Source organism: Nelumbo lutea, chromosome 2, assembly GCF_056320005.1.
Source record: "Nelumbo lutea isolate HS-2025 chromosome 2, American lotus-T2T, whole genome shotgun sequence".
Classification (NCBI taxonomy): domain Eukaryota; kingdom Viridiplantae; phylum Streptophyta; class Magnoliopsida; order Proteales; family Nelumbonaceae; genus Nelumbo; species Nelumbo lutea.
This window is the reverse complement of record NC_142685.1, coordinates 14552930-14571505: the sequence shown is the minus strand read 5'-3', so window position 1 is coordinate 14571505 and position 18576 is coordinate 14552930. Positions and strand designations below refer to the sequence as shown.

At 39.9% G+C, this 18576-nt stretch overlaps 1 long non-coding RNA gene across 1 annotated transcript; it reads right to left on the bottom strand.

The window, feature by feature from the left end:
• Positions 1-14696: 14696 nt before the first annotated feature.
• Positions 14697-16052, bottom strand: LOC148868724 (uncharacterized). Its single transcript, XR_016107802.1, has 3 exons — positions 15882-16052; positions 15398-15813; positions 14697-15268 (listed from the first exon to the last, which is right to left on the bottom strand). It is a non-coding gene; the product is annotated as an uncharacterized LOC148868724 (long non-coding RNA).
• Positions 16053-18576: the final 2524 nt, after the last annotated feature.

The following is an 18576-nucleotide window of genomic DNA, read 5'->3' as shown; positions in this document are numbered from 1 at the left end:
CTTGAGCCTAACTGAGCTCAAACCTTGTAGAACAATCTCGAGCCAAGATCAAACCTTGTACTATTCGACTCAGCTCGGCTCAAATCCACCCCTACTTGCAACAGCTATAATCTTGACGCTAGCCGCATGGATAATTGTTTCTAACTTTTTTTTCTTACACCTATGACAGGGAAAGACACAGATCGAATAAGGTTATAACGCAAGCTAGCAACACCCAATCAGAAGCAAACACGTCAGCTGCTAATAACCTGCGTCAGAATTTACTGGTCCGTATCACATTGTTACATATCTTGTTTGTAGCAGACATGGGTAACGCTGGGTTGAAGCGGGAAACTTAAAAGAGGCCATGGTGATGACTGATGGTGTTATGTTCGCTACCTCCTTAGCTTGGAAGGTTTCAGTGCTGGGAGCTTTTTTGCCATGTGGAAAATCTGTTCTTAGATAAGTAGATAATCAAACAGTCAGCTTGACAGAGGATTTTGTGGATTGGCCACGTCAATTCTGCAACTGTCCACGTCAGCTCTAGACCCCCCTTAATTTAGAATTTTCAGGTCAATAAGCTAGGGTGAGAAAAAATTTTCCCTTTGAAGAAAATGACAAAAGCAGGTGTTGCAATCCACATCGCGTCATGACAAAACACGATTCGAAACATGCTTTGTCTCGATTTTCTATCTATCAGATAATCAAAACCAGAACCAAATGATAATACGTAGTGCAAGGAAGGCGTTTCATTTGATTTCATATCCAAAACCAACTTTAAATCAAACTAGTAAATTAAAATGTTCAATTCAAGTCGCAAACTTGGAATAATAATGGAACCGAAATTGAAACGGTGTACATACACCATTGGTCCATCGCTTGGCGCGTCTTCCAACTACCAACTAATTCAATTCAGTTACTTGTTTGACTTCTCAGCGTGTGAGCCAAACTCATTCTGGACATGGAAATCTCCACCAGCTGCCGACAGTCTATCGTTAGATTCCAATTTCCCACGTCCATCCTCTCTACCAAAATTGAAATATCAAGGTCCAAGGACATTACACCTCTCTCTCTCTCTCTCTCTCTCTCTCTCTCTCCAATCCACCAAACTCGATATGTTTTATTTAATACCTAAGGGTTGGCCGGTGCCAGTAGTTGAGATGGTCACTTAGCTTCCATCGAAAAACAAAATGTGGGATCAAATCCACCAAATTGTAGGCCCTTCACATGTACCCTGTTTTGCTTTCACCCCCTGTGCCCCCGCTACTGTATATACTATGTAATACGAAAATATTAAAAGAAATAAATCCAAAGGAGAACTTTTGTTGAGCACAAGAATTCTAGTTTTGAAGCTCTAGCTGCTATACTCTGTCAGATAAGAAGAACATTTGTTATTTTCAGTTCAATGTCCAGCTGAAATGTTATTTTGATTAAATGGTTGTCACTTTCACTCTCATCCCAGTTTTACAGTTCAATCTGAACAATACTCGATTCAAAACGTGGGATTTGGAAGGCGGGCTTTTGCAATTGGGTCGGTTTACTCAAAGTCGGTTGGGTTATTAATTTGGTATATTCGGATGGATGGGCCTCAATTCATTGTGTTCATGAAGTTGTGATGTGTGACATGTGATCCTAATTCCTTTCACTTCATCAGATTCAGATCATATTTAAAGCCAAAAACATTATAGAGGTTGAAACTTGAGACTTGAGAGAGTGATGCCTTGGTCCATATGCATGATTCAATAACTCGTTATCCCAAGTTTGTTGGGCTGATGTGGCACTGCCAGATGGGTTACAAGGCAATTCAAAAACGGTTTCTTTGTGTTCAAGGTATCTACCTCCAAGTCTTTCTTTCTCTAATTAAAAGGATTTTGTATACTTGTTATTTGCTTTTTACATTGCCCATTAAGATGGTATTTGTTCTCGTTTACGTTTATTCAGTAAACTTTTTACGTTTTGTATTTGTATGACCGTAAAACCAAGAAACATATTTAATAAGGACGTTTATGACACATAGGCGCCATTAAGCACTACATCAACAAAATGTCAATAAACACATGGAGCTTCCTGAAATGGGAGAAGCACACATTCTATACACACAAATACAATTAATGAGGCATTTTTTGACAGAATGCCTATGTGGCACCGTCAATAAACGTTTACTCAATAAACATAAACCAAACCAAACATATCTACCTCATCAAAAACCCTTCTCTTCTTCATTAACCTTCTCAATCAGGCAACTTGAGGCAAAAGCATGGTGTATACTTATTTTTCTTTTTTCTAGTTGAATAATTACTGACTTACATTCAGAGCAGTGATTTGATGGGTGAAAAAGCTCAACCATCTTCAGCTGAGTTATTGCAACTATGTACAGTTGAGATAAAGTTGAAGATAGATTGAAATTTTCAAAAAGATTAACCCGTAGATTATGAAATGGCTTGTTTTCTAACAAATTCTAGACCTGAAATGCAAAGCAAGCAAGGATAGAGTTTTCAGTTCACTAACTTTTGTATTTGATTTACAATTAAGAAACATTTGGTGAAAAAAGTTTATTTATTCATGAAATTAGATCTCGAATTGTTGTTGATCTAAGTGCAGTCTTATTTCCAACATTTTGGGGTGTGGAAATAACTTGTAAATACATATATACATTACATAACACATATATTTCTCTAGGTTTAATCTTAATTTCTAAAGTATCCCAAATATATAAGGTGACTTGGGATTCTGTTTGGAGATCGGTTGCTTGAATAAGCATTTTTTGGAGGTGTTGATAGATAATTATATAAGCTTGTTATTATGGTTAATCATATTTGTCTATTTTACTCTTAAGATATTGGTCATAAGAGACATTCCATTGATTGTAGTTGATGAATTAGGTGATTGAAAACTTGTATGAATTCTTGTAGTTATTTACTGGGATTTAATTTGACCTAATAATATTTTGGTTTTCGACTATTAAGAATTCAAAAGTTAATTTCATTAGAGAGTAGAAACTAGAATGTGCATCTTGATTGAAGAAACTATTACTGTTTTGTTAGGTAATGGGGTCACAAAAATTTGGAAGAAATGCTCTAAGGCATATCTAAAAACATTGAGTTCTTAGAATACAACAGAGCCTTGGGTGAGAAACTACAACCAACAAAGTTGAAGAATCTCAAAAAAAACATTCTATGAGATAGTAGCAAATTAGACTAAGAAACAAGTGTGCTTGTAATGAGAGGTGAAAAACTTATGTTTGATTTGGTTTTGTTTACATCCGTTTATAGTTTTTGAAGAGTCATCTTGAAAAGGAATATGTTGGCTCGAAAAGGTTCTTTGTACATTCACAATGTTAAACCTTGTGATTGTTCATAGATCGTTAATAGCTCGTGATTGTTAATGATAGAATGATGTCCTTTGATCACACCTGATCAAGTCATGACCATCGGATTAACTTAAAACGTCAATAATCATGGTTCAACCTCTGAGATTCAAACACACCCTTATGTGTGGTTCAAACCAAATGTGGTTTTCCATGTTGCTATTTGTGAATTGTGAATCGCATTTTGCGAGTTTGCCTAGTGTCTGACTTGCAATTTCATACCATACCGTGTCATTGCAAATCTCTTTGCATCAAATGTCATTTCACATGAAGTGTGAGAAAAATACACCTCTAAAGTGACTCATTGCGTTACAGACACACATGCGCACGCAATGCATGATAGCAAGTTTTTATACTCTCCTTTATATAATTAAAAGAGTGTAAACAAGCTCCTACTTAAAAACTTAAGTCAAGTTCCATATTTTTCCAAACTAGGACAAGGCTTAAAATAAGAGAAAGCAAGTTAAAACAACTAGTTTTGGTGAGAAATTTAAAACCATTTTCAAGTGCATGTATAAGTGGCTTTATCATGTAATTAATCAATCAAACACCCATTGGATTTAATCTCCAATGAAATCAAAATCCAATGGTTTTAGATTGATATCCCTGTAGAAATGACTATTTTAGACATCTTTTATTTAAACACTACATGTATGTATATATATTTAATAATATGTGTATATAATTATATATAGGCTCAGGCTGGGTCCTAATCAGTTCAAGACAAAAATTAGGAACTGAAACAAACACATCAGGACAAGTTTTAAAACGAAGACCGGTCGAATTGGTCCAAGCCCATCGGGTCGAACCCAACCCATTGACAGCCGTAGAGATGGGGTGAGGGTGCCCCACCTTTAGGACACAGTTCGGTTAACCGAACAGTGGGGTTTTTTTGCAAATCGAATTGATCTAATCGATTTTTTAAATATCCGAACCGATTCAATCAGTCACGGTTTGGTTTTTCAAATTTTTATGCACTCAAAATAAAAAAAAAAAAAAAAGGAAGAAACCTTCTTGTTCTACTAGTTGATCTAACCACATGACTGGATGCAACTGGATGCACCATGCACGAAGTGAGAACCAGACTGCCTGAGATGTGGTGCTAGCACCTGGCGGAGCCGCAAAGGTGCAGAGATGAGAGATGATAGAGATTGAGAGAGGGGTGAGAACTGATAGTCTCCCTAGTAGCTCAATCAGAAATGAGAGATGGAGTAGAAATCCAGCTACTAAAACGCGACGAAGAATAGAGGTTCGAAGATCTAGAACAGGAAGAAGCTCAATGGCTAGAGGTGAGATCGAGTGATATTGGAGAAGAAGAAGAAGAGAGCACAAGAGGAGTGAATCTAGTGGTAGGATTCCGATTCAAAGGTTCTTTGGCTTTGAGAAATGGAGTGGAAGGAGAGAGAGAGAGAGAGAGAGAGAGATTGCACTGCTCTCATTTTCTTCGGGAGCTGAGAAGGACAGAAGCAACCTTAGAGATGCAGATTTTTTAGGGTTTTTTTTTCTATTATGGGAGGCTTTTGTAAAGTAACAAATTTTGGGCAAAGACGAAGGGGCAGACATTGTCGAGTGATGAAGAAAATTTTAATCGTCATATTGGAATCTACTTATTAGCACGACAATCGAAGAGAGAAGAAAAGGGGTATTCAATTTTAGAAATTATAAAAATAAAAGAATAATATATAATATAATATATATTAGTGTATATATACCGGTCGGTTCAATTAACTACCGGTTTTTTTAAAAGATTAACCGAACCGAAACTATCGGTTTTCTAAGAATATTGAACTGAAACCAAATCGACCAGTTCGATTAACCAATTTTTGGTTTTGTTTCGATCAGTTTATTTTATTTTATTTTTTTTGCTCACCCCTACCCACCCCATATACGCCTATTGGCATTCCTAGTTATGGGAATGGGTGATTGTGCTACCCTCCCCCTGGTTGTGTAGATCGAAGAAGTCAAAAAATAAAAATAAAAATAAAGTTCAATTAAATGTGCTTTCTTGTTTAATTTAAAAAACTTGAATTGAACAATCAAACATTTTATATACATACATACATATATAAAAGTATTTATTTAAATAAAACAATTTCCCAATTTTTCATGGCTATCTAAAATTCTATATTATTAGTTTTTTATATATTTTTCTGTATTTTTTGAAAAAAATGCAATATAATACGTACAATTGACAATTGTTAATATTTGGGGTGTGAATCTTTTGTCAGAAATATAATATTTAGGAGTTTTTAGCATTCAGTCCACCTCTGAAATCCTAGTTCCATCTTACAGTTGGGGGTAGGTGCCAGATCGGAATTAATACCAATTCACGGGCAGGTATAGGTATTATAGGTGGAGGTATTCATAAATTTGAATTGTTGTAGGTCTACAGTTCAAATCTGAATTCTGAGGCGGAGTGCAGTCTAAAAATCCCTAAAATTTATTGTAAGAAATGTTATTTCTCTTTTCTTTTTTTTTTTTCCTTACAAATTTTTTTATGTGATAATTCTTGAACTCATTTCCCCGTGCAAGTCTGTTATATTTCATAGCGTCCCATCACCTTTAGCACATTTTAGTATTTTAAGATTGATTTAGGCTTGCAAATGTGCATTTCGTGCTGGATTAAAGCAAGAGCTCGCAAATGAGTCGGATGGCCTGAAGGATTTAAAGCCTGACTTTGTGAGATGGTTATATGAATGGGTTAAGGTCCTAAGAGTGTTAGTAAGGATGTCAATGAACCGGTTTTGGATTGGATCCCATCCAGTCTAAAATCAAATTGGATAGATTGGACGGATTAATAGGACATATTGGATTGGACCAATATGGTCCAAAATATTTATTTGATTGGATTGGACCTGGTCCATCCATAATAAATTTATATTGGATTGGGTTGGACTAAACCAATATCTAATCCATTGATATAAGATAAAAATATAGGTGTCGATGAATCAGGTTTGGGTTGAAACCAATGTAAATCAAAACGAATTTAAACAGATTAAATGCTCCAGGCATTGAATTGGACTGATCCAAAATATTCATTGGATTGGATTGGATTGGACCTGATCCATTTATAATGGACTCACACTGGACTGGATCGGATTGGATCAAATCCAGTCCAATTGACACCACTAAGTGTTAGTAAGGTCCTTATATATGTTCTTATATTTCTTTTCTTCTGATAACTTTCCGTATGTTTTTTGTCATTTTGTGGAGATTGTTGGTTGTGGGTTTTGGATATTTGTTTTTTCGGTAAAGGAGTGATTTTTGGATTGTGGGCGGTATCGGTATGAAAAAATTGGGCTTGAATTTGACTATAATATTAAAATTGAATAAATGACCCTATTTTGGGCCTATGGCCCAATTCAAATTTCAACTGAAATTTTGTGAGGTCTGCGTTATCTGGTTACAACTCAAGTAAGCCAAGCCTTAACCTATATGGTTCTGTTTTGTTGTCGAGGTTTAAATGGCCGTTTCCATCACCTTATGAAATTAGTAGTTGCTTTCGAGATAATAAACGAAAAGGAAACAGAAAATAAGACAAATTTTATTCAGCTGGATTAGTGGACTGGATCCAATTAGTCTAAAGCTCACCATTGTACTTGGTTTCAGTTTCTCATCAGAAATGGGCCTTAAGGCAGCCAATCCTAGTAGTAGTAGTAGTAAGATCTGTTTAGTTGGAAGAATTTCATGTCCATATACATATAAAAACCCATCAGTGATCAGACTAGTTACGTACTTTTTCTTTCTACTAATTGACTCTCTCCCAGATACTGTTTGCTTGCATTGATAAAGGTTCTACACATAATACTCTTTTTTTTCTACATGGTTCATCTATTTTCTACATGGTACTTAAAAGTGTTATAAGAAAAAAAAAGTGATTGAAACTAGACCAATTTTTTTCCCTTTTGTGGTAAATAAGAATAAGCAAGGCAAGTTTTTTTTTTTTTTTTTTCTGTATTTTAGTAAGAGCTCCTAAAGGAGATATAAATTGAGGGAGACTTTGGTCAGAAAGTATTAGTTTTCATATGCTCACTTATTGAGAGAAAAGGAGAAATTGCACCAAATGGCTTTAGAGTATCGACCTTGGGTATCCACACTTTGAACCATATGCCAATGTCTTTTTTATTTTTTTGTTTATTTTTCTGAAAATAGGTAAGGGGTTGATCTTAGACCTGCTCATCCCTTGAAAATAACCAAATTTTCAAAAGACCTTTTTGTTTAGAGTGTCGACCTTGGGTATCGAGGTTCAAAGTATGGATGCTATCGATACTTTGATTTCTAATATAACCTTGAAAGTCAATACTATTGTACGATACACAGTGGTACATTTTGATTTCTAATATTTTCAATCTTTGCTTAGAACCATGCTTAAAATATGATAACCTAAATATCAGTCATCTCATAGCAGAAATTAAGTTATTGTTAAATGAATGAATGTTGGTAAAAGCACACGGATGATGGCATTCTGAAATTTCATTTTCAAAAGTTTTCTTGTCTTAGGGAATAAAATAATTGTGGCGTTTTGCATGATTTCTTTTAAAATAAAAGGATTCTCGCGAGGTTAAAACATATTAATATTGTCTTAGGTGTCTTCTCTGACCTTGAAATATCATCCAAAAATTAATATTTAATGAGAGAATTGTACAAATTAACCCCAAAAATGAAAAATATATTTAAATTGCATTTTACATGCATCAATACTTTGAACCATGTGCCATACCATTGAGAGTTTATGGTCTAGAGATCGACTTCCATCAGGGCAAAGCAGTGCCCACATCGTTCTAACAGCCATTTTCACCCTTGCATTGGGAATATCTCCTCATAAAATAAAGCATACAAGCATGGAGATATTTTCAATGCAAGGCAGTAAAGGGTGCTCGAACTGGCTTTGCCCTGATTGTAGCCAAACTCTATGGTTTCGTGGGTTTGACCCTGCACATCCTATCTATTGTTCTTAGTGACATCAATAGCTTATCACCCAATATCGTAATATGCTCTATTTTAATCAATTGATGATGACTCAGTTGATAGGATCTTTCATTCATTCTGGTAGAGACTTGAGATCAAATGTCGTTGCCTCTACGGTGTGGGGATAAAGTGGATGGAGGGAGGATGGGATCCCGGTTGTGTATTCTCATGGCGAAAAAAGAAATAAAAAATTTCTTAGTAAACAAACATGAAGATTCTAAGGCCATGTTTAAGAGTGCTTAAAAATAAGGCCATGTTTGGGTCATTAAGCACTTATTGATATTTGGGAAATAAGCATGAAATAAGTGCTTATTTTATAAATAAGGGCTTATTTTTTAAGCCCAAATTTCACTCATAGTTGTCCTCAATAAATTTTTAGAGTACCGATTATATCCTTTCACAAAAGCACTTTTATAAAGGCACTTTTATAAAAATAATTTTATGAAAAGTACTTTTACAAAAGTAAAGTATTTTTATAAAAGCACTTTTAATGAAATCACTTTTACGTAAAAGTACTTTTACAAGAAAATCACTTTTACGAACTCACTTTTATAAAAGTATTTTTTGAAAGCACTTTTACGAAAGTATTTTTATAAAAATACTTTTACAAAATCACTTTTATAAAAGCATTTTTACAGAAATGCTTTTATCAATGTATTGTTATGAAAGCACTTCTATCAAATTACTTTTATTCATTCACTTTGTATTGGGTATTTTGAAAATTTGAAAGAAAATGAAGGACAAAAGTCACAATTGCTTATTTAAGTGCTTATTGGAGAAAAAGACACCAAATGCCCAATATGAAATAAGTGCTTATTTTTATAATAATCACTTGAAAAAGTTGGGTGCCAAATGTAATTAAGTGTTTATTCAAATAAACACTAGATTTTAAACACTTATTCAATAAGCATTTAATTTTAACATAAGCACACCCAAACATGGCCTAAGCTCAAATATGGGAGTGCTTATTCAAATAAGTACCTATTTTGGGTCAAGACTACACCAATGAGCACTTATTGGTGTTTAGGAAATAGGCCCGAAATAAGTGCTTATTTTGAGAATAAGCATTTATTCAAGAAGTGCAAAATTCCAACTTATTTTTAAGTGCTTGTACAATAAGCGCTGATTTGAAATTTTACTTCAAAAGTAATCCTTAGTTATAGCAGGGGTCACCCTGCTCCCTTCGTACGGAGCCAATCGCGAAGCGCCCACGCGTCCCCGCAGAGCTCTCTGACTGCCCTCGTACGACACCCATCTTAGGCGTTCATCTCCACCTACCTCCAAGCAGCTCAAGTATAAATAGGAGTAGCCCCCTCTAGGTAAGGGGAGGAATCTAACACAATCAACATCTGGATTTGGAACTGGTCTCAAAACTATATTCTAGTTCCCCTCTTCATACCCCGTACTAACTTGACCATCGGAGACTCTGCCTCGGGTTCTCACCCGGGGCCTCTTACGTATTCTGTCTTGCAGTACCTCAGCCACTTGCCTTTGGCTTCCGCAGTACATGGAGCCTCCCCCGCCTCGGCCTCAGCAGCAACATCTCCAAACCCTCGAAGCCTTCGACTAGCCTCAGGAGCCTAGGGACAGAACTACCTTGTTGTCCTTGGCCAATCCCTTTGGCATAACCTATAGCCATTTACCAGTAGCGAGTGGCCCTCCACTACAACTCCAGGGTAAAAGAAAGACACTATCAAGAGGGAGACCTTGTCCTCAAAAAAGTCATGGTCTCCGAACTCGGAGTAGGGAAGTTGGGCCCCACCACGACGGCGGCTAGCCTCCTAAATTTTCACACTTAGCGCTTCCAGCAAAAGAAGCCAGCCTCCTCAGAGCGTTGCGCTTGACCTTGTCGAAACATATGCGCGTGGACATGGGAGTCAGGTGAGCATTGGCTCTGGCTAGGCCTCATGGAGCCAGACGAGCCTCAGCTCTCTCTCGGCCACCCCCCAATATGGCAGGCCACTTCAGCCTTACCGAAGTCAACACTTAGAAGAGTAGGGGACAAGCGAGCCTCAGCTCAACCTCGGGCCCCACCCTCACATCGATAGGTTATCTTGGTATTTACTTAAGTATAAGGGGAAGAGAGCTAGGTGAGCCTCATGCTTCACTTTGGCCTCCCCCATCGCAGGCCTCTTCAGCCTTGCCTAAGTGAATGCTTAGAAGGGTGTTAGGCCAGGCAAGCCCTGGCTTAGCCACGATGGCTTTGCCCCAGCCACCCCTCCACCACGTTTTTGATGCACAAAGTAAACTAAAGAGAACTACGCTTATCTCACATTGTGTTTTTTCTTTTGGAGGGGCAAGGACCCTTCGGCAACAAAAGCATAAGTGCAAAAACGATGCAAAAAATACATGGAAAAACAACACAACAAAGAACAAGTACAACATTTGAGGCAGAGATAAAAAATGCCATTGATTTTCATTATGTACAAAATTCCTAGCTTTGCAAAATTGTCTCACGCCCCCTCAAGCTGAACATATGTACAATGTCAAAAAAAACGAAAAAGAAAAAAGAAGAGAGAAAAAGCCTGGCCTAAGCCTCACCACCATCCAGAGGAGGAAGTGCAGAATCAGCAGCCTCTTCGGGAAAGTCAGGGATCACCTTCAAAGATTTGGCATCAAAGTCTGGAAGCACCGCCGCAAGTGCCTTCTTGGTGTCCTCGATCCCGTCAAGGTAAGCCCTAGAAGCAAGATTGGCCAATTCGTTGGCTCATTTCCCTACCTCTTAGGCCCTATTCTCAGCCTCGACTGCCTTCTATTTGGCCTCTACAGCCCTCTTAGCTGCCTCTTTGGCCCTCTTTTCTGCCTCGGCAATGTCTACCTCGACTTGCTAGAGACACCATTCAGCCTTAGAAATGAGGGTCTCTGCACGAGTCCTCTCCATCTTCTCTTGGGAAAGGAGATCATGCGTCTTCTTCAGCTTCTCTTCGGCCTTCATGCAAAGCTTTTGTTCGTCGTCGAAGTATAGCTGGAACTCACGGCGTTTCTCCACGGTGGTGGTGGCAGCTTGCTGAAGCTTGTCTTTCTCAGCCTCCAGCTTGCCCATATTGGCTAAGGTTAGTTTCAGTTGATTTGCTAGCCAAACAAAGTGAAGATAGACCTACAATGAGAAAACAGTTAGCACCCAACAGATAAACGAAGAAAAGAAGGAAAGGAAAGGGGAGCAAGCTATTACCTCAGCCAGGCTCTGCAGCCCCTGCTCGTACAACCTGTTCGGGGCCATCCCCAGCATCTAGAAGCGGTCCTGTGCTAGGAGAGCCTCACTCACCAACGCTAGGCCAACTCTCGCGTTGCGGATAGAGTCCCCCTTGCAGATCTCACACTCAGGGCGAAAGATTTGGTCAGACTGCTGGATGAGCTCCTCTAATGGCGTGGGAGCAAAAAACGGGCCCATTCACTCCTTGTGGGACCTCCGTCACCAACAGAACTCCCGATGTGTGCCACCTTCTGCTGCGGTTTACCCCCTACGGCCCCCTCGGCCGACATCTTCCTCCCTGCCTCCACCTCGTCGGTCGGTCTCCTCGACACCTCAGCCGGCTGTTGCGGCGCCTGCTCCTCGCGCCTCGGCTGGCCCTCCTCGACAGGCCCCTTCCCCTTTGTGGGGATCTATGGAGTGGCTCCCTTTGGGGGAGCTGTTGAAGAAGTCCCTTTGGTAGGGACCTATGCTCTCGTCCTCTTGGCAGGGACCTGGTGGGAAAACCCCCCTTTCTAGGGGCCGATGCCTTTTCCTTTTGGCTGGCATGCCCCCAGTGGGCCTCTAAGGCATCTGTCTGCCAGCCTTCGCCCGCTCCTTCTGTATCACGTGGCCACGGTCCAGTATGGCCTTCCGACCATCCATCGACACTTCTGCAAGCAAAACAACAGTTAGTACCATTACACAAAGACGAAGGCAAGGAAAACATGGAAAAGGAGTTGTGTGGCCTATCCTACCGAGTGGGCAGGGCTGAGTCCCACGAAAACCAATGGGATCTCCTCCTCCACCAGGGACTGGGCTCGGACTCTCCCCAGGTTGAGCAGTCGTGTGAGATCATCACTTTTCTCACTCGTAAGCAAGGGAACACTTTTCTCCGCAGACAAGCTGGCCTCTCCCCACCCCGACTTGGAGGACCAGCACTCGAGACAAGACAAAAAGAAATATTTACTCTTACTGTTGTGCATGGAAGAGGGGTTTATCTACGGACTTGGACTTGTAGGGTTGGAAGTAGAAGACACCAACTTCAGAAGAGTGCTTCCTCAGCAAGAAGACCACTCGAAAAAGCTTTGGTGTCAGCTCCACCCCTTGGAGCCGAGCCACCACCAACATTGCCATAATTGTTTTTATCACATTGGGCACATGTTGGCTAAGGGTAATCCCATACACCCTTAGCAAGTTAGAGATCAACAGATGAAGGGGGAACCGGAGATCAAATTGGAGGAAGTGCTGATAAACACAGATCTCCCCCTCCTTGGGAGTCCATGGCCGATCACCTGCCTCGGGCAACTTCACCCCATAGGACGAAGGGATGAAGTATTGCCTCGTTAGGGCCTTGACCTGATCCCACTCCAGAGAACCTTCGAACTCTGGGCGATAGGGATCAGCCTCGGCCACTACTTGGGCAACACTCTTAACCCTTGTCCTGGGGACGAGGTTCGGGTCCTGCTCCCCCTCGGGCTGGGAGGACCCCTCGGCGTCACAAATGCGACGCTCTCATAGGGAGGGTCATTGCCTCGGCGGATGCCTTTAGCTCCCCTAGAGGTCACCCTCTCCTGGAGCACCTCCACCTCGCACTGAAGGGGAGCGGAAACAGAAGGGATTAAAGGGGAAAGGGGAGAAGGGGTTTGAATGGAGCTTTCCTCCGATACATTCGGAAGTTCATAGCACTCAGGTCCAGAATTTGAGAAAGACATTGTTGGAAATTACCTAAAAAGAGGAGTGAAAGCAAAAGAAGTGAAGGTAGAGTGTTGAAGACTGGAGAATCTGGGAGTTGAGTTTACTCAAAGGCGAAAGCACTTGGAGGCAAAATGACAAGAATTTTGTTGTCGAAGCCCCTATTTAAAGAGGAACGAACGGCCCAGATTTCTCAAGATCCAATGGTTGTGAAGCCATTGCCTTCACAACCCAATCATGGTGCACCGCGTGACGCTCAACCTCGGAAGGCAAAACTACGCGCTAGCGACGACCCAGATCTTCCCTGATCCAACAGACGCGAAATGCCTCCACACCTGCGATCCAGCCGTGCCACACCCTTGAACACCCATCCTCAAAAGGCGAAACGACGCTCAGGGTGCACCTGCGATCCAGTCGTGCCACACCTCTAAGCGCTCACCCTTGGAAGATGAAATGACGCTCAAGATGGACCAGCGCATCCGCCCAAAGCGACTTGCCGATTCGGGCTGCCCGCTCCCGCGAGCATGCACACTAGCCCAACCGGAAAGCCGTTCCACGTACGGGTCCACGGGCCCCTCAGCTTCACAGATCCCCGACCTAAACAGCCTTCGGCTTCACGGGTCTTCGGCCTAAACAGCATTCGGCTTTATAGGTCTTTGGCCTAAACGGCCTTCGGCACCGTAGGTCCTCAGCCCAGATGATAGCGCCAGAGCATCCGCACTGAGCGTGCCCCTCGAGTCACTTGTCCAAAGCAGCAGTGCCATAGACCACTTGCAGCCTCGGGCCCAACTTATAAAGACAAACCAGGCAGAGACTAGAAAGAGGACACCACCACAAGGTACACCTCGGCTATCGGGCCCACTAGCGCTCACCATTACTACTCCCATTAGTCGAAGCCAAAATTTTCTCTTGGCCTTAGGAGTGGGGGCCAAGTGATGTGGGGTGACCCAACCCAGCCCATTTGGGTCTGGGAGGCCCAACCCACGAGGGCCAAATTCGGAAACGAGATCCTTTACATCAGAGGTCACCTTGTTCCCCTTGTACAGAGCCAATCGCGTAGAGCCCACACGTCCCTGTAGAGCTCTCTGACCGCCCTTGTATGACACCCATCTCAAGCGTTCATCTCCACCTACCTCTAGGTAGCTCAAGTATAAATAGGGGTACCCCCTCCAAGTAAGGGGAGGAATCTAACACAATCAACATCTAGATTTGGAGACTCTGCCTTGGGGTCTTACCCGGGGCCTCTGATGTATTCTGTCTTACAGTACCTCAGCCACCTGTCTTTGGCTTCCGTAGTACTCGGAGCCTCCCCCGCCTTAGCTTACATACCTTGGCCTCGACAACAACCTCTTCAAACCCTCAAAACCTTCGGCCAACCTCAGAAACTTAGGGATGGAATTACCTTATTGTCTTCGACCAATTCAAGCACCAACATAAACCATTTAAATATTTTATATATTATATATATGAATTAAATAATCCATTGAATTCAAATATTCATCAGATCTAATGAGGGCATGTCCAAATTCAACCGATTAAATATTTGAATTAACCAACTTATCAAATCCAAAATCGTATTTTCGAATACGGTTGACATTCCTATAGAAAATGATCTCACAAAGGAGTATCTTATTACAATGTGTATCGAGAGGCGAGGCAAATCAATTGGAGCTCGCATTCTGTGAACCTGTGGGTTCACCGGAAGCGTGAACCCACCAACCAGAATCGACTACATCTCCTCATTGAATTAATAGAGATCTAACGGAATTGTTCTGTTAACTATGGTTGAACCGGCCACTAAATGACAAAAAAGCAATAAAACCACACTTTTGGACTTCCTCTCTCATCCGAACTCTCCCGCATCGTCTGACCATACACGACTAGAACACCAGTGACGTATGGCATCAAAAATCAACCGACGACCGACAACCAGCGGCGAGCGGTAAGTCTCTCTTATTCTCTTCCTCATCCTCTCCCTATTCTTCTTTCCGTTTTCTTCTTTCTTTGTAGTATATATTTCCCCTGATTGGATCGACTTCCTGAGTTTCAATTCCAGACATGGTGACGAACACCCGGCAGTCCAGCAACTTCTAAAGAAAAACAAAGTAGACTAGCAAAGTATATTGACAGAAATCGACAGAAATGAGAGAATAAAAAGGGAAAATAAGGAGAGGAAGAAGAGAATAAGAAGAAGAAGAGTTTGGCGTGGAGATACAGACTTGTTCTGCTGAATGATTTTAGATGACCACCAGTTGATTTTTTTCTGCTGCCGGTAGATTTTACATTTGGCTTCATGAGCTCCGGTTGATTTCTTACCGTCGCCAATAGATTTTACGGTTGATTTCACGAATGTCGGTTTGCAATGAAACCGCCAGTGAGCTTGTGGTCTATGGCTCGGTGAAGATACAGAAGAAGAAGAAGAAGAAGAAGAAGAAGAAGAAGAGCTTGACATTGAGATGTAGATTCGTTGAAACTCCATTAACAAACAGATAACAGACCACTCTATTTCAATCTTCTCTTTAATTTCTTTTAACTTCTACCGGTGAAGAAATATTATCAGCAACAGGCTACTGCAATGAAGAAGATAAGATTTGAGAAGATTGGTGCATGCCGTTTGAATCTTGTCGCTGATGGTCTGTAGAAAGGAAGATAAGATTTGAGAAGAATAGCGGGGTTTCAAGGAAAAGGAGAAGGGATGCTTACCGCCGGTTGAGTGCACGCCGTCGAAGCTCATTGAAACAGTGAAGAGTACCGCCCGTGGTCTTGTGTTCTTGAGCTAAGGCTCTGGAGAAAATGGGGAAAGAGGGGGGGGGGGGGGGGGGGGAGGAAGAGTGGGAGTGCTTGGTTTTCGCTGCTTTTGTTTTTTTCCCATCCGGTTGAATCGGGCTGACAAGTTAATGGGAATTAAAGTAAAAGAACCGAAAAGGGTGACGTGCACGCTTCCTATTGGAGGATTCACACGCCCCATGAACCGAAGGATTCACTGAATCCAGCCTCGAGAGGATTATAGTCTGAATGCAAATAATGTTTCTTGGCCTTTACCTTTTATTTGTTTTTCTAATTTTTGGGGACGTGGTAACCCCCTTCCTAGGCTCCTACCATATATAAAAAAAAAAACCTCCTCCTAAACCAAACATTGAGCATGGCGTGGAATATGTTGTCTTGAACCGTGGAGATTTTCCCCTTGTGTTGTGATCTTTTTCCCAATGGCCACCAGTGTTGTCAATGGAATGTAGATTTGTAGTGTTTCTTCCTTAACTATGGGGATTTACCCGTTTGTGTTGTCTTGAAATCATCATTGCAGAGAATACTGGATTACCAGCTTTGGTAGGAATAGTCATATATATTTAGAATGGTAAAAGAGACAAGCATAGACAATATAGCTCATTCCCAGGCTGTAAAAGCTTGTGACTTTGGCCATAGCGTATGCCATGCTATTTGATTTTCAATAGGGGGTTCAGTCAAAACAACTGACTCGTCATTATTTGCAATAAGCTTGTTTTTTCACTTTTTGTTTGAAAACAGGAGGGCTACAGGGATCAAGTAAACAGCAACCTTTCCATTGTAGGAAGGCATAGCTTAGGGAAGAATATGATATGAGGTGGCTGGACCGCCCGGCCATATCAGATACCACTGTAGGTGTCCCTTACATCTAAAGAAGTATAGGAATTGGGTCAATGGCTTTGACCAAAGGAAGAAACACTAATGTATACATTTGAAAACACTAATGTATATTTGATGTCCATTATTAATAAAATTATGTCTATTTTATCATACTTATTTTTTAATGTGACATATATAATAATAGAAACTTGTTCAACTTTTTTTTTATTTTTTTTATATTTTTAAATTTGTATTATTTATTTATGACATCATTGAATTATCCATTTGACCCAAAATGGTTGAAGTACTTATCCACGACCTATATTCATTATATTAATAATTATTGTGTATAGATCTATTAGTGGAATTTAATGATGGTAAACAAAAATATAAATGTTGGATTCAATGAGAGAGAATGTGATTTATTTAATGATTTAAATGTGAGACTTAATGAGAGGTAATTGAATGTACTTAATGGTATTCTTTTAATTACATTTTCTGCCCTTTTAATAGAGACAAGCTAAATTCAAGAGAGGGTATTTTAGTAAAGAAAATTTCCATAAGCCAATACCTCCTCATTCACACTTTCATAAGTAGTATAGATATAGATAAATAGATTAGCACATTTTGTGCTTGATTTGGCGTTTAAAAATCTGTTTAAGTCAATGTAGATGCAACAATAACAAAAAAAAAGGTTAATTGTCATTTTAAATGAATAAGTACTTAATTGGGAAAAAGGCCACCAAATGCCCAACATGAAACAAGTGCTTATTTTTTAAAATAAACATCGAAAAATTCTGAGTGCCAAATGCAAATAAATGCTTATTTGAATAAACACTTTTTTTTTTTTAAGTACTCACTCCAAACTTGGTCTAAACACATGGATGCACACACACACACACATGGAACTGCTCCTTAGTTCGAAAATTCCAATCATTTGGTCTGGTGGAGTCCAAAAACATTGATAATCACAGAATAAATTATTAATACAATTTTGTTAACAACCAGCAGATTGTTCTCATGCATAATGGCCCTAGCCAAATAGCCATCTAAATGGATTTAACTCAAACATTTGTTATAAGAGCTAATTAATAGAAAATAAAACTCAACAAATCAACTTGGGATGCATTTAGTTACAAACTTATAAAGCATGAACTTTAAAATTTCGTTCATTAAAAGGAAATATTGACTCATAAATTCATAATTTTTCTTATAACTGGAATTTAATATATATCCCTCAATATCTCTCAATTTCAAAATTTTCTAAGGCTGTGTTTGGTTGCAATGCAAATAAATTTGTACTGATGCAAAATCATGTCAGTACAAATGATTTGAGTGTAAATTCTGACCTATTTTTGTTTCAAATTTTAGTTTTTTTTTATTGCAGTATAAATGAAGTAAATTAAGACATGAAACAGAACAAAGTAAAATCCAAAACAAAATTAAACAAAAATTTATATTTTTTTGTATTTACACTCCCATGCATTTGTACTAGTACAAATAAATTTGCACTGCAACCAAATACAGCATAAAGAGAAAATGGACATACAAAAGGTAATTTTGTATAAGTTCCTTAGCACAAGCGAAATCAGATCGACTTCAAAATATGCTATAAAAACTATAAAGGCTGTTCGAACGGGCCTTGCACTTACTGAACCCGGTTTCAGCACAGGCCTACATACATACTGGGCCTGAAATATAGGCTTAGCCACTTAGGCCCACCTCTCTACAGGCCTTTTAGTGGTCTGTTCGATAATTCACGGATATATATACCCAACTTACATCTCATTTTCGC